This window comes from Entelurus aequoreus, linkage group LG05, assembly GCF_033978785.1.
Source record: "Entelurus aequoreus isolate RoL-2023_Sb linkage group LG05, RoL_Eaeq_v1.1, whole genome shotgun sequence".
Lineage (NCBI taxonomy): Eukaryota > Metazoa > Chordata > Actinopteri > Syngnathiformes > Syngnathidae > Entelurus > Entelurus aequoreus.
The window spans coordinates 29795876-29812953 of NC_084735.1; the positions used below are offsets into that span (position 1 = coordinate 29795876).

Here is a 17078-nt window from a genome sequence, read left to right on the forward strand (position 1 = left end):
AACCAGGGGTTCTCAACATTTTTTACCTCAGGACCAAACTGTTGTGCTACAGAGTGGGTGGGGCCCACTCAAATATTAACACTGAATTAATAATTTTACTCTTGATTTTAGACATATTCAGTAATTATGTAATTATATAAATAATATAAAAAACATGTGTTTATCACAAAGATTATTATTCATTGAGTACATAAACCTTAGGCTTAGGTCAGGCTGATTAGAAAAATAAATACTAACCAAAATATACCGTATTTTTCGGAGTATAAGTCGCTCCGGAGTATAAGTCGCACCAGCCGAAAATGCATAATAAAGAAGGAAAAAAACGTATATAAGTCGCACTGGAGTATAAGTCGCATTTTTTGGGGAAATGTATTTGATAAAACCCAACACCAAGAATAGACATTTTTGAAAAGCAATTTAAAATAAATAAAGAATAGTGAACAACAGGCTGAATAAGTGTACGTTATATGACGCATAAATGACCAACTGAGAACGTGCCCGGTATGTTAACGTAACATATTATGGTAAGAGTCATTCAAATAACTATAACATATAGAACATGCTATACGTTTACCAAACAATCTGTCACTCCTAATCGCTAAATCCGATGAAATCTTATACGTCTAGTCTCTTACGTGAATGAGCTAAATAATATTATTTGATATTTTACGGTAATGTGTTAATCATTTAACACATAAGTCGCTCCTGAGTATAAGTCGCACCCCTGGCCAAACTATGAAAAAAACTGCGACTTATAGTCCGAAAAATACGGTACTAATAATAATGAATATGTTTCTTGTCTAAACTGTGCAAAAATGAAAAGTGCAAATGAAAATACAGGTTCACCACGTTAGTCATATTTCTTTGCACTTAAGAAACGTATCCATAACTTTAGCGCCAGACTTCTTCTGTTTGTTTGATATTGTCATTACTGCCACAAGTGGTGGAAAGTTGTATTACTACTGAGTACTGCTGCGGTCCATACGGACCACAGCTGAGTAACTGATATTTTTTGGCGGTCCTACTGTGGAACTCTGCCCTGTGGTTAAGAAACACTGACCTAAACAAAAATAACTTTTTCAAAAAGAATGTATTAAAATTATTATAATCAACAACCCTCTAAAGTTGAATTCCCTAATTCAGAATATGACCAACATATGCATCAGAACTACCATCATGAATTACGTTATAATTACAGTATACAAAACCACAGTTCATCTCGCAGCAAATGATTGATTTTATGTGTGCTTTGCTATTTCTTAACCTTTTCTTGGCTTTTCTACCACAATATAGTCACTTGTTTGTTTGTACATTTTAATATTACTCATGATTCACTTTCTATATTTGTATGACAGTCAGGAATGTTAAAAGAGGTATGTCAAATGTAAGGCTTTAATGCAGATTAATCCATCATCATTATCAATCTGGTTAAAAATTGTATTTGCAATTAACCCATTTGCAGCACACATTGACTCAAAGTCCCTAAAATGTATATGGCAACGTATTTGGAAAACCTGGGTGGGCTGTTTTTTTGCCTTCACTTTCCAACAATTTGGCATACTGTCTCATCAGTCCGTGTTGATGGGCTCATATTGCTCATTCCATTTAAAGCTGAAATGTTTCAATTTTCCACAGAATTACTTTTCAATATGCAATACAATTTTTCCTCATAATTTTTGTTACTTTGGGGTGCTTCTTGCAATCGTGTAGAGACTAGCGTCTAGCGTGCATCCAACGTGTGTAAGTTAGCGGTCCCAGCGCCTCTGCCCACAGAGACAAAGATTGTCGATGATTAACAAGAGGGTTCACTGCGTTCATTTAAATCTGCTATTGAACAAACACGCTCAGGTGCTAAGAGCAAAGCACAGTGCAAACCCTCTTGCAACCTGTTTGGAAGCGAGATACGTAGTAAACGAACACACACGCCATGACAATTTATCGATGCTCGCAAAATAATGGGCTTAGGCCTACTCCTGGGGTGTCCAAACTTTTTCCACTGAGGGCCGCACATGGAAAAATTAAAGCATGCGGGGGCCATTTTGATATTTTCCATTTTAGAACCATGACAAAATATATGGATTTATTTTATTTTTTTTTACCTTTAGGGTTCCCGGGGACCATAAAGGGTCTCAGTCATTAAAATGTTAAAAATAAGTCAAATTACAATTTTTTTGATTTGATTTAACGCTTACAGTAAATCTCTATATCAACTTCAGGTTGATATGAAGTAAAAAAAAAAGGTATTATGCCTTTTTTGTCAAAGACAACATTTCAGTTTTTTATAGTCAAGCTGAAATATGCAGTATTTAGTAATTAGAGCCATAATCAATAATGCAGGACACCATTGATTCATTATTATTTTTGAGTAATCACAGTGTAAAGATAAATAAAATCCCACTAAATATCTTTGGGATACAAAAGGCGCCCCACTCAAAAAGTGATACATTTATTCATTTATTTTTTACTTTCAACACGAGATCAACTTCAGATATATCTGTTAATTTTACATTTGAACTATTATTTTGGTTTGTTTTATGCTTTGTTTGATGTTTTTATATGGCAACCACACAATGTATGCAATATTTTTTCCACACAAAACGTTTTATAGTGACATTTTTGAAGTAATTGGAAAATTAAAAATAATTCATTATAACATTGATTTTTTGGTAAACATTTTTTTGGAGCAATGGCAAAAAAAGAAAAATGAAGAAAGACAAAAGAAAAAAAAACAGCCTGCGTGGCAGCTTTGTGTCAACTGCATTCCACTTTCTTAAATGTTTTATTTTTTATTTTTGCAATAGCATTTCCAGAATGTGTGGCGGGCCAGTAAGCAATTAGCTGCGGGCGGCAAAAGGCCCCCGGGCCGCACTTTGGACAACCCTGGCCTACTCCATGTAGTGTTACTGTCGTGTGTGGGAAAATGTGCAAGTGATCCGGTACACATAGGTTGCAGATGCAAACAAGTCAATATGGAAGACACTAAACAGCATATTGGAACATTTGAGTACAAAACAGTTGACCAATGTTTCACATGTTTGGTTAACATGAACATGATGTCAAAAGGTGTTAAATAAACACGGCAAGTTCCTAAACACCATACATACACTTCTTTCTTCAGTCTCTTGCTCGTGCAAAACTAAACACAACAAATATAGATTAAAAAGGAATATTTAACTGTGAATAATCGAAATGAATCCACAGCAACCATGTGATTAATCCCATTGAAATGTTCAAACCCTTGACACCGCTCGTTACTTAACACCTTAGCCACATTGTTAGGTTTTATCGATGGCGACATATTATTTCTATTTTCATTATTTCTGAACAGTTTGACGTTGAGCGCCATCCCAGCAGGAGAGAAAAAAGCTCCAAATATAAACCTGGCTACCGTTCAATCAGCAGCCCCATGAAGTGCATGTCCTGCTCAGGTTTAGCCTGTTTTAGTTGACCGGCCACGCCTGTCCTTGGCCTACTTTCGGGTCAAAAATGCGCCGTGGAGCCAAAAGACTATCATCATTAAGCACAGCAGCACAGGAGGATGGAGACAATGTATTTGTGGGTAAGTCTCCTTTAGGTCTTAGAACAGACATTATCGACACATATATATCGTTTTTTGGATTGAAATGTGATAATCATTTTGCTATTCAATTTTGTGCACTGATTAATTTTTTTATTTGAGTAAAAATGTGTTCTTTTACTGTGTGTTTGGGCAATTATATGCATATAATTTTTCTTGGTGTGTGTTATAATTAATCATTAATTTCAATTGTTTAGAGTTAAGCTTTGTATGGCTTATAATAGACATGAACTGATGCATATTTTACTACTAGCATAAACAGCATCCATACATTATGAATACATTTCCATAAATTACGGATGAATTTGATAGGCTTTGTTCCAAATATGTATTGAAATATTTACACACATTTAAATGCTGCTGCATTTTACATTTTTTTTTGGTCCTGTCCAGCCACTCGGGCAAATCATATCGTTGATGTAGATGCCCATGTCTGCTGTACAGACTTACTTTAGAAAAGAGAAGTGTTGGATACTTCCCTTGTTGCCTTATTTCCATTTCACTTTATGCTTAATGCTCCCGCTTTAAGAAAAATAACAGATGTGATTTTTGCCTTCATCCAGAGCAGGCTGGTTTAAATTTAGCTTCATTTGTGTGCATATATTTCACAATGAGGAATCAATCTGTCAAAAGAAGTAACAATCAAATTAGTCTTAACAGACTTCATTTTCTTCATTGATGGATTGAACTACTATTTCAGCATTTTTTGCACATGTCTACATTTGTATGAGCAAATACTCAAGTTTCAGCTTGAAGAACAAAAAAGTGGCATGTCCTAAAAACTAAAATACTTATTATTAATATGAACCCTCACTTTTTTTTGCCATTGTAATACAGCAGAACCTTTAAAGACACACACAATACGCTCAGGGACGCTTTTTGTAGTACAAAACCTTTTTCACCATACAGAGAATAATGGCAATAGATTAACCTGTCCCAGGGCCAAACTGTCACCATCATAAAACCGTAGTCAAGCAGATAGGCCAGGGGTTTTCAAGCCCAGTTTGGGCCCCACTTCCCTTTCCCCGAAAAATATTTTCTGGAGCATAAATTAAAGAGTTCGTTCTGCAATCTGCCTGTAGCAACTAAAAATACATAATTATTATTTTTTTCTTCTCATGCTGCTGCGCCTCGGTCTTGGAAAACCAGTGGAATAAGCAATAGGTTGGTACAGCAATGTCCTTACGAGTGCAAACACAAGTACTTTCTTTACAATAAGAAGTAAAAGTGATCAAACGTGTACACACAACGTCACAATTGACCATTCTTAACATATGGAAGTGTAAAAAGAAGTTAACCTAACAGAAACAATATAACATACAGTTAGTACATTGTGATTAATATTCTAACAACATAATACAGATTTTTATTGTCTCAATATCAGTTTTTTTAGGTCATGTTTTGGGCTGATTGTACTGAAACGCAAAGATGACTTCCGTTCCGCAAAGTGTCCCTGTACCTTTAAAGGCCTACTGAAATTATTTTTTAAAATTTAAACGGGGATAGCAGATCCATTCTATGTGTCATACTTGATCATTTTGCGATATAGCTATATTTTTGCTGGAAGGATTTAGTAGAGAACATCGACGATAAAGTTTGCAACTTTTGGTTGCTGATAAAAAAAGCCTGGCCTGTACCGGAAGTAGCGTGACGTCGCAGGTTGAAAGGCTCCTCACAATTCCCCATTGTTTACACCAGTAGCGAGAGCGATTCGGACCGAGAAAGCGACGATTACCCCATTAATTTGAGCCAGGATGAAAGATTTGTGGATGAGGAACGTGAGAGTGAAGGACTAGAGTGCAGTGCAGGACGTATCTTTTTTCGCTCTGACCGTAACTTAGGTACAAGCTGGCTCATTGGATTCCACACTCTCTCCTTTTTCTATTGTGGATCACAGATTTGTATTTTAAACCACCTCGGATACTATATCCTCTTGAAAATGAGAGTCGAGAACGCGAAATGGACATTCACAGTGACTTTTATCTCCACAACAATACATCGGTGAAGCACTTTAGCTACGTAGCTAACGTGATAGCATCGTGCTTGAATGCAGATAGAAACAAAAGAAATAAGCCCCTGACTGGAAGGATAGACAGCAGATCAACAATACTACTATCAGGAGACACCGAACCAAACACTGGACCTGTAACTACACGGTCCAGTGTTTGGCCTGTCGAAGCCTAGCAATGCTGTTGCTAACGACGCCACGCTACGGGACCTCGTCAGAGCTATGATAAAAACATTATCTCTCCACCTACGCCAGCCCTCATCTGCCCATCAACACCCGTGCTCACCTGCGTTCCAGCGATCGACGGCGCGACGAAGGACTTCACCCGATCATCGATGCGGTCGGCGGCTAGCGTCGGATAGCGCGCCTGCTATCCTCAAAGTCCTCCTGGTTGTGTTGCTGCAGCCAGCCGCTAATACACCGATCCCACCTACAACTTTCTTCTTTGCAGTCTCCATTGTTCATTAAACAAATTGCAAAAGATTCACCAACACAGATGTCCAGAATACTGTGGAATTTTGAGATGAAAACAGAGCTTTTTGTATTGAGATACAATGTGTCTGAATACTTCCGTTTCAACCATTGACGTCACGCGCAAACGTCATCATACATAGACGTTTTCAACCGGAAGTTTCGAGGGAAATTTAAAATTGCACTTTATAAGTTAACCCAGCCGTATTGGCATGTGTTGCAATGTTAAGATTTCATCATTGATATATAAACTATCAGACTGTGTGGTTGGTAGTAGTGGGTTTCAGTAGGCCTTTAATGCCAATCGACAATATGGTTTATTCATGTATATTTTTAATATGCTGTACATACATCTTCGAATATTTACCTTGCTGGGCGGGGGTAATGGTAAGCAAGGCAGTACAAGAATTTGACAGTTGTGAAGTGAAGTGAAATGAATTACATTTATATAGCGCTTTTTCTCAATTGACTCAAAGCGCTTTACATTGTGAAACCCAATACCTAAGTAACATTTAAACCAGTGTGGGTGGCACTGGGAGCAGGTGGGTAAAGTGTCTTGCCCAAGGACACAACGGCAGTGACTAGGATGGCAGAAGCGGGGATCGAACCTGCAACCCTCAAGTTGCTGGCACGGCCGCTCTACCAACCGAGCTATACCGCCCCAGTAAAAAATAGAGGGCTTTTCTGTCACGGGGCGTGCACAATCAGCTGCTCCTTCGTCTGCACGCGCCGCAGGACACGCCCATACACACTCTGCTTCTGCTGCCACGCGCCAGCACAGCTGTGCGCAATCATCAATCGACACACCTGCTGCTGATGACATCACTCCCCATAAAAGCGAGCGTGTCCAGAGAACCAACGCTGGAACGTAGTCTCTGCTTGCAGTAAGCTTTCGTCTCTGGCTCCTCACCTTTGTTTGCTCGCTCCTTGTGACCTTCGACCCTTGTGCTCATTTGTCTCTTGTTTTCCCCAGTATTCCCTCCGTTGCCTTGGAAGTGAGCAGTGCGCCTCACTTCTCTGGACCCCTTCTGGATTCTGATTTGCCTCCCTCGATCCTCGACCCCCACTTTGGACTTGGACCTCTGGACGCCCCTCTCAGCCCCACGGACCCCCGCTTGTTTCACGGACTCTCCTACCTGCCTCGCCCTACTGAACTGGTCACCTTCTCACTCAACACGCACTTACAACAACCACTGGTAAATATTCATTGTAACGCTTCACATAGTCCTGCAAACATACACAGTAGCATACACACTCCACCACATCATCAAGCTCAAAATAAACGGTTGAGCTTATTCTTGTTGCTGTGTCATCTCCTTCCCCGCCGAACATAACAGTACGTTCCAGCCATGTCGGAACTGGACGGCACAAGCAGACCCAAGTCCGCGTCCCTTCCTCGACCCCCCACGGCTCCTAACCTCACGGCCATGCACGCTGAGATTCAGGCACACCACGCTCAATTTTCGAGCCTGGACAACAAGCTTGATGTCGCCTTCGCTGGCCTGCTGGCTAGACTGGAAAGCCTTAGTCCAAGCCCTGCTCCTCCACCTGTGCTGAATTACAGTGCTCCGGCAGCCGCCACCTCCTGGAGCCCCTCCAACCCACGGGAACCCAAGATCTCCAGCCCCAGTCCCTTTGAGGGGGATTTTGAACTTTGTCGGGGTTTTTTGGTTCAGTGTGAACTCATTTTTAAACACCAACCATCTTGCTATGCTTCTGATGGAGCGAAGATTGCATTTGTGTTTTCATTACTCTCAGGACAGGCTCTCAAGTGGGCCACCGCAGCAGTAGACAAGACTTTGGGGCTGAGCACCAACTATGCTGCTTTTCGAGCGGAGTTCCAGGCTGTGTTCGATCACCCCGTGGACGGGGGATGCTGCTTCACGACTGCACTCCATCCGACAGGGTTCCCGCTCGGTTGCGGCCTACACTCTTGAGTTCCGCACTCTGGCGGCCGACAGCGAGTGGGGAGACAAGGCGCTCCAGAGTGCATTCAGGAGAGGACTGAGTGACGAGATCAAGGACGGTTTGCTGAGAGACCGACCTACCTCGTGTCGAGCCCTCATCGACCTGGCTCTCTTATTTGACCAAAGACTCAGTGAACGAGCAGCAGAGAGAGCGCAGGCTTCTGCTAGTTTTCCAGCTAGCTCATCTCCGAGACCCAAGTTTCGACCTGTCGACCACGCCGCCGTGTTTCGGCCTACACCTCCGTACATGCCAGCAGCAACTGTGGAACCCATGCAGTTGGGCAGGTCACGCCTAGAGGCGGCAGAGAGGGAAAGGAGATTTAGGCAGCATCTCTGCTTCTACTGCGGACTGGCTGGTCACACCATCTGGAGCTGCCCGACGAGGCCAAAAGACCAGGCTCGCCACCAAGGGGGTTCCTGGTGAGCCACACAACTGTTCCCCAAATCAAGAGAGACCCAAGCATTCTCTTTCCTGCGTCCCTGTCATGGAGCTCTAGGACTCTGACCGTGGGGGCCTACCTGGATTCAGGAGCAGACGAAAGTTTCATGGATCACGAGTTTGCTCGCCAAGCAGGAATAACCCTCATTCCACTGGAGACTTTCCTGCCGGCACAAGCTCTGGATGGACATCCCCTCGGGCCCGTCAAGCACCGCACCGAACCCCTGTCTCTGACCCTCTCGGGTAATCACACCGAGACCATCAGCCTCTGGGTGCTCGACGCTCCCGTCGCCCCGCTTGTCCTCGGGCGATCTTGGCTTCGACAGCACGACCCTCACATATCCTGGTCCACGGGCAAGGTCCTTGCATGGAGCACTGCCTGCCACGCTAACTGCCTAAGGTCGGCAGTTCCCCCAGCCTGCAGGGCCAAGCCCACCTCACCTCCCACTGATCTCTCCTGTGTTCCAGCTGCTTATCATGACCTTTCAGCGGTATTTGACAAGGTACGTGCGCTGTCTCTTCCCCCGCATAGACCTTATGACTGCGCTATCGACCTGATTCCCAACGCTGTCCTTCCCTCCAGCAGACTTTACAATCTGTCTTAACCAGAGAAGAAGGCCATGAAGGACTACATCACTGAATCCCTTGCCTCAGGTATCATCACCCCCTCCAAGTCCCCGGTGGCAGCAGGCTTCTTCTGAGTGGGAAAGAAAGACGGTTCCTTGAGGCCTTGCATTGACTACAGACAATTAAACTGCATTACCATCAAGAATAAATATCCCCTACCTCTGCTGAGCTCCTCTTTTTAGCCCCTTGCTCCTGCCACTATTTTCACCAAGCTTGATCTCCGAAATGCCTATCACCTGGTGCGAATCAAAGAGGGTGATGAATGGAAGACGACCTTCAACACCCATCTCGGACACTTCGAGTACAGGGTGATGCCATTCGGCCTTACTAATGCACCGGCTGTTTTCCAGGCCCTCGTCAATGTTGTTTTACGAGACATGTTGGACCATTTCGTTGTCGTGTACCTTGATGACATTTTGATTTTTCCCCAGAACCTGCAGGAGCACCAACGACATGTCCGCCTGGTCCTCCAACGCCTGCTGGAGAACAGGTTGTTCGTCAAAGCAGAGAAGTGTGAGTTTCATGCACCTTCAGTGGGATTCTTGGGTTTTGTTGTTGAGAAGGGCCACATAAGAGCGGACCCTAAGAAGATTGAGGCGGTACTGGAGTGGCCCCAACCCACCACCCGTACGGAACTAAGACGGTTCCTGGGATTTGCCGGATTTTATCGACGTTTCATCAGGGATTTCAGCAAGGTAGCTGCACCTCTCCACACACTCACTTCTACCAGTATTCCTTTTCTGTGGACCAGAGAGGCCAGTGAGGCCTTTAGAAGATTGAAGAGGAGTTTTGTCTCCGCCCCGGTCCTCGTCCATCGTGGAGGTGGACGCGTCGGATTCTGGGATTGGAGCTGTGCTCTCCCAACGCTCCCGTAAGGACAATCTTGTACACCTTTGTGCATTCTTTTCTAGGCGCCTCTCTCCAGCTGAACGGAATTACGATGCCGGTAACAGAGAACTACTAGCTGTTCATGAGGCCTTGGCAGAGTGGAGACACTGGTTGGAGGGAGCGAAACACCAGTTTCAGGTCTTGACGGACCATCGCAACCTGCTCCACATTCGTTCCGCCAGGAGGCTTAACGACCGTCAGGCTCGCTGGGCCAATTTTTTTAGCCGTTTTGATTATACGCTCTCGTTTAGGCCAGGCTCCAGGAACACAAAGGCCGACGCCCTCTCCCGGCAGTTCTCGGAGGAGCAAACTTGTTCGCCTACGGCAGAACCCATCCTTCCTCATGCCCGGATAGTGGGCATGGTCACTTGGGAGGTGGAAGAACAGATAAAGACCGCCCTGCGGTCTAATCCGGCACCAGGTCGCGGCCCACCCAACAAGCTGTTTGTTCCCCGTGAGTTCCGATCTAAGGTGCTGGATTGGGGGCATTCCAGCATCTTCTCCTGCCATCCGGGGTTTCAACGCTCGCTATCCTTCATCCGACGACGGTTCTGGTGGCCGTCTATGGCATCAGACACCCGTGAGTTTATCGCCGCTTGTACAACATGCTCCCGCAATAAAGCTTCCCACAGACCTCCAGCGGGCCTCCTGTGCCCACTACCTGTCCCCGGCCGTCCCTGGTCCCACATCGCATTGGACTTCGTGACGGGATTCCCAGTGTCCCGAGGTAACACTACTATCCTTACCATTGTCGATCGATTCTCGAAGGCTGCACATTTTGTTCCCCTCCCCAAGCTTCCCTCCTCCTCCGAGACTGCTGACCTCCTTGCTCTGCACATTGTAAAACAACACGGTATCCTGGTGGATATAGTTTCAGATCGTGGTCCCCAGTTCACTTCCCGGGTGTGGCAGTCGTTTTGCAAGGGGATGGGGCTACGGTCAGTCTCACCTCTGGGTATCATTCCCAGAGCAACGGTCAAGCGGAGAGGGCCAACCAATGCGTGGAGACCATGTTGCGTTGTGTTGCCGCTCGCCAGCCTGCCTCCTGGAGCAAGTACTTGCCATGGGTCGAGTACGCTTATAACTCCATGAAGAGCTCGGCCACCGGCATATCTCCCTTTGAATGTTCCCTAGGATATCAGCCTCCTATGTTTTCCCAACAGGAGGTCGAAGCAGCAGTTCCTTCCACTCGAGCCCACATCAAACGTTGCCATAAAATTTGGAGGACCGCCCGGGATGCACTCTTGAAAGCCTCCGAAAGGATTCGCCAAAGTGCCAACAGGCGCCGCATCCCGGCACCATCATACCAACCTGGACAACAGGTGATGTTACGCGCCAAGGACCTCCATCTCCAGGTACCCTCCCGGAAATTGGCACTTTGATATGTCGGGCCTTTTTCTGTGGAGGCCATTATCAATCCTGCCTCCATTAGACTGTCTCTCCCGCCTTCTCTTAAGCGGCATCCTGTGTTCCATGTGTCACAGATCAAACCTGTAGCAGAGAGCTCATTTTCACCCCCTGCCCCTACCCCTCCCCCTCCTAGGATCCCCGAGAGTGGTGACCCAGTATGGTCAGTCAAGGAGATCCTCAGGGTTCGTCGGCAAGGTAGGGGACTAGTGTACCTAGTAGACTGGGAGGGCTATGGACCAGAGGACCGATCATGGGTACCGGCCTCCTATCTTGCGGACCCCTCTCTGTTGGAGGATTTCTACCGGGCTCACCCTGAGGCTCCCCATAGCTCGTCAGGAGCATCGCATAAGGAGGGGGGCACTGTCACGGGGCGTGCACAATCAGCTGCTCCTTCGTCTGCACGCGCCGCAGGACTCGCCCATACACACTCTGCTTCTGCTGCCACGCACCAGCACAGCTGTGCGCAATCATCAATCGACACACCTGCTGCTGATGACATCACTCCCCATAAAAGCCAGCGTGTCCAGAGAACCAACGCTGGAACGTAGTCTCTGCTTGCAGTAAGCTTTCGTCTCTGGCTCCTCACCTTTGTTTGCTCGCTCCTTGTGACCTTCGACCCTTGTGCTCATTTGTCTCTTGTTTTCCCCAGTATTCCCTCCGTTGCCTTGGAAGTGAGCAGTGCGCCTCACTTCTCTGGACCCCTTCTGGATTCTGATTTGCCTCCCTCGATCCTCGACCCCCACTTTGGACTTGGACCTCTGGACGCCCCTCTCAGCCCCACGGACCCCCGCTTGTTTCACTGACTCTCCTACCTGCCTCGCCCTACTGAACTGGTCACCTTCTCACTCAACACGCACTTACAACAACCACTGGTAAATATTCATTGTAACGCTTCACATAGTCCTGCAAACATACACACTCCCCCACATCATCAAGCTCAAAATAAACGGTTGAGCTTATTCTTGTTGCTGTGTCGTCTCCTTCCCCGCCGAACATAGCATTTTCTTTTTTAACAATTAAGTTTCAAGAAACTTGATTTACTTTCTATATAAATTCTATACATGTAAATGTATCATTTTTATTACAATGTTTTTTATCTTTTGTACATATATATAACTTGCATTGAGTATTTTTATTTATCCGTGAACTTTGGCTAATAATATAATAAATTCTAACAATTCCAAAAGAGCTAATATTTGAAAAAAATAACAAAGTTTACCAGTTCGAACGTTAAGAATCTTGTCTTTGCAGTCTATTCAATTGGATATAAGTTGAAAAGGATTTCTGGTTTTGTAGAACTATCACGTGTTATATTACCAAACTTTGACAATCAGCATGATTTTGTAACAGTTACGTTTTTTTATCAATATGCTGAAGTTTAGCGTATTGAACAATTTTAACATCATTAAAACATAAATGTAAAAAAAGTTTGACCACGACTGGGATTTAAACCTTCTGTTTCACATGGCAAGTGCTAATGACGCCCGCCACAAAGCCACCGGAAGTAAAGGAGGAAAATCTCTCCTTATATTCTGATCAATGACAGAGCATGATGAATATGTTTGGGGTAAAATTTTGTCTTTCATTAATTTCCATTTTAATGTGCGTCTTCACGCAAAACGGGCTCCTGCACTGATTACGAAGCCCTACGCAGAGCGTGTGTTCTGCATTTAGGGCGAGGCGACACCTCACCGACACGACAAAGTTATTACACCGACAGCGTTTCACCTCAATTTCATTAAGGTGAAACCAACAGTGATGTCAGTATGTTTTAATGTCATCATTATGTTGACAGCACATTTTGGCTCGGATAATGTTTACAGTAAAAGCGGACTTCATTGTGTTACGTGGTTGGAGTTGTGGCAGACAGTGCATGACCACAGATCGTATATTGTGAGAGGATGATCTACAGCATAGAGATGTACAGCGCACATGATGGGTTACACAAAGTAGATTTGCAGTCATATCTTCTTTTTGTTACTTAAGAAAATACCGAGGACATGACCTTGGTGTCTTCTATGGTAGTTACGGCCAAGATATGGATAATTTGGCAGCGCATTATTTTCACAAACGCATGACTGCGCTGGATTTTTCCTCAAATTTAGACTTAGACTTAGACAAACTTTAATGATCCACAAGGGAAATTGTTCAACACTGTAGCTCAGTTACAATGATGGAAAGTGTAAGGATGGAAAGGACAATGCAGGTATAAATAGACTAATATAGCGATAAAAAATCTAACATACTGTATATACGAATATATACATAATATGTGTACAGAATAATATACAACATCCCTGATTACTATAGCTGGGTTGCATATGACGTCACGTCCGTTTTTCTTCTTCGCAGCTTAATTCACAACCATCAAACGGCTCCTAAAGATATCACTTTCAACATCTTGTGGAATACAATTGGACCATGCCTGTGTCTGCAGCAATCACTTTGTAAAGTATTTGTTTGAACATTTGATTTGTTTGAGAAATGTTCTGTTTTTCTCTACTATATTAGTAGTTTTTGAACTAAACGTGAAGAAAGGACAGTAGCTTGCATTAGTGTGCGTTCTGTTGTGGTTGCTATGCCTAAATATAACTACAAGGACCTGGTTGTGCAAATAAACTAACGTCATGTTAAGTCCTAGTAATAAATATTGTTGTTGTTGGTCCAATCCACCGTATTTTCATCGTCGATTTTAAGAAGAGAAACTACAAGCTTAGTTGTTGTATTGCAGAAAGCCAAGTGCTGTATTCCACACGGATGACTACAATATATCATCTTTGGTGCTATTTGTTAGCATCAAGAAAATATCCTCGCAAAGAAAAAAGGGGCGTGGAACCAAGTGTCTTTTCAGGTCCCTCTCGCCATTTACTGGTCTAAATTGACTGTCAAAGTTGACCAATTTGTCAGATTATGTCCTCTTCATTTTACTATCAATGTGAGAGACATTATTGATGATCTAGAATAAACTTTCACAAGCGCCGAGGCGAGAAAGAAGCTTACCAGCTTGCGACATCAATATAGCAGCTCAGTGACAGTGCGCCACAAAAAATAGTTTGTCTGCGTTAGCGCTTTATAATAAAAATACCACTAATATTTGGTTAAAATTCAGATCACGAAATGTAAACGTAGTGTCGTTGGCACTTTTTGGATGGTTATTTAGAGGTCTGTATGGGTGGAATAGATTGTAAGTGGACTTTTAGGTTTATTTACGAGTTAGAATGCTTAAAAAAAAAAAATCTGTCGTCCTGTCTCTCATAATGATTGTGAACAATAGTCAAAATTCCCCAAAATTGCAGTTCCCTTTAAAAAAAAGTGGGAAAGATTCAAACAAATGATTACACTGAACAAAACACCTGCCTAAGTATTTAGCATTAATTCATAAATGCCTGTTTTGTTGGGTTTTTTGTTTGTAGTTTCAAGATTACTAAATGGTGACATACAGTATTTACAGTATAATCCAGCTTTAATTAATCAAAATGAAAGTACTAATGATTGTCACACACACACTAGGTGTGGTGAGATTATCCTCTGCATTTGACCCATCACCCTCACCCCCTGGGAGGTGAGGGGAGCAGTGAGCAGCAGCTGTAGCCGTGCCCGGGAATCATTTTTGGTGATTTAACCCCCAACTCCAACACTTAATGCTGAGTGCCAAGCATGGAGGTAATGGGTCCCATTTTTATAGTCTTTGGTATGACTCGGCCGAGGTCTGAACTCACGACCTACCGATCTCAGGGCAGACACTCTAACCACTAGTAGTAGAAGCTCAAAATTCTCAGTACTGCAATGTCAATAGAGCTAGTGAGTGTGCCATACAATCACTAAGGCGCATTCACCCATCACTGAGGTAAATAAATAAACCCTGTTGTAGTCGGTCTATGTATAATAAATTGAGTCGTCGGATGGCATTAAAGGTTGGAGGGACTTATTAAATGTTATGTGGCAGTAAAATATGGCCATAATGCCCTCAGTTGGAATGGCTTATGACACTGCAATCGAATTAATCTGCTACATTTGTTTTAATACGCAAAGTCAAAGTGTCAAACTCCAGGTATGAACTTTAATGAGGTAATGATCGACGTCTTTGTGTTCTTTGCAGGCGCTGTGTTTCTTGACTCATGAGTGTATTTATAACACGGCCATCTGTAGAACGTGGCCATCTGTGGACGGAGGAGACGCTCATGGTTGCGTTGTAGATTTCAATCCAGTAGTCCCCCACCCCAAACACACACACATCTCCCCTCCCATGACGCTTTTCACCCCAAGGACTAAAATGTGTGTTCATCATCCAGAATTGCTTTATTGCTGCACCGTTGCGTAGGGAGCTGGGGGGGAGATGCGTGGATTGGTACAATTATAGAAGTGATGATGCAAATACGGTAAAGCAAACGTTCCCCTTGTGAACGCGCACGAGTGGTACAGTCCAACATCTTAAAGGCAGAGTGCACGTATACAGCTGAGCATGATCAGTCTTTATGATTATTTATTTACGTGTACATATCCTAACATCATGCTCCTCTGCCTGCCTGCTGCAGTGCTCACCATTGCTATGCAGAACACGCACGCACACACACACGCACGCGCACGCACACACACACACACACACACACACACACACACACACACACACACACACACACACACACACACACACACACACACACACACACACACACACACACACACACACACACACACACACACACTTACGCACGCACTGGTGTGTAACTAAACTTACTTCTGACTAAGACCATATATGACAACACCAAGCCTCGCTATTGCCATGGCAACAATTGCACCATTGCTAAGGCAGCAACTGCCAAGTGTTCCAACAAGCAGAAAGCCTGTAAGAAGCCTCTTCAATCTCATTATTTCACTCTTTTCCATCCTCCTCCTGTGTCACCATGTGCGCCTTTTTCAGTCTATAGGTCTTCGCTGATGCATATTCACACTCTCCTCTTCAACACATTTCCCCGCAGTTTAATTCCTTCTGTCTTCAAACACACATAAACATGTTAATATATATATATATATATATATATATATATATATATATATATATATATATATATATATATATATATATATATATGAATATGAATATGTATATATATATACATACTGTATTATATGTATTATGTATATATATATATATATATATATATATATATATATATATATATATATATATATATATATATATATATATATATATATATATATATATATGTATATATATATATGTATATATATATATGTATATGTATATATATGTATATGTATATATATATATGTATATATATATATGTATATGTATATATATGTATATATATATATATATGTATACATATATATATATGTATATATATATATATATATATATATATATATATGTATACATATATGTATATACATATATATAGATACTGTAATATATGTATATGTATTTACATACATATATACACATATATGTAAATAGATATACATATAATACGGTATCTATATATATATATATATATATATATATATATATATATATATATATATATATATATATATATATATATATATATATATATATATGTATATAAAAATATATAAAAGCATTATGCGCGTGCACGCATGCACACCCACTCTCCATCTCTCTCCTCAGCGGTCCCCTCCCTCGCTTCTTCCTCCTCCATCCTGCTT

General features: G+C 42.8%; 1 protein-coding gene across 1 annotated transcript in view; it reads right to left on the bottom strand.

Annotated features, from left to right (window-relative positions):
- The window catches only part of zbtb20 (zinc finger and BTB domain containing 20), a 102933-nt gene that overhangs the window by 85626 nt on the left and 229 nt on the right, over positions 1–17078 (bottom strand). The gene's annotated exons all lie outside the window — the stretch shown is intronic.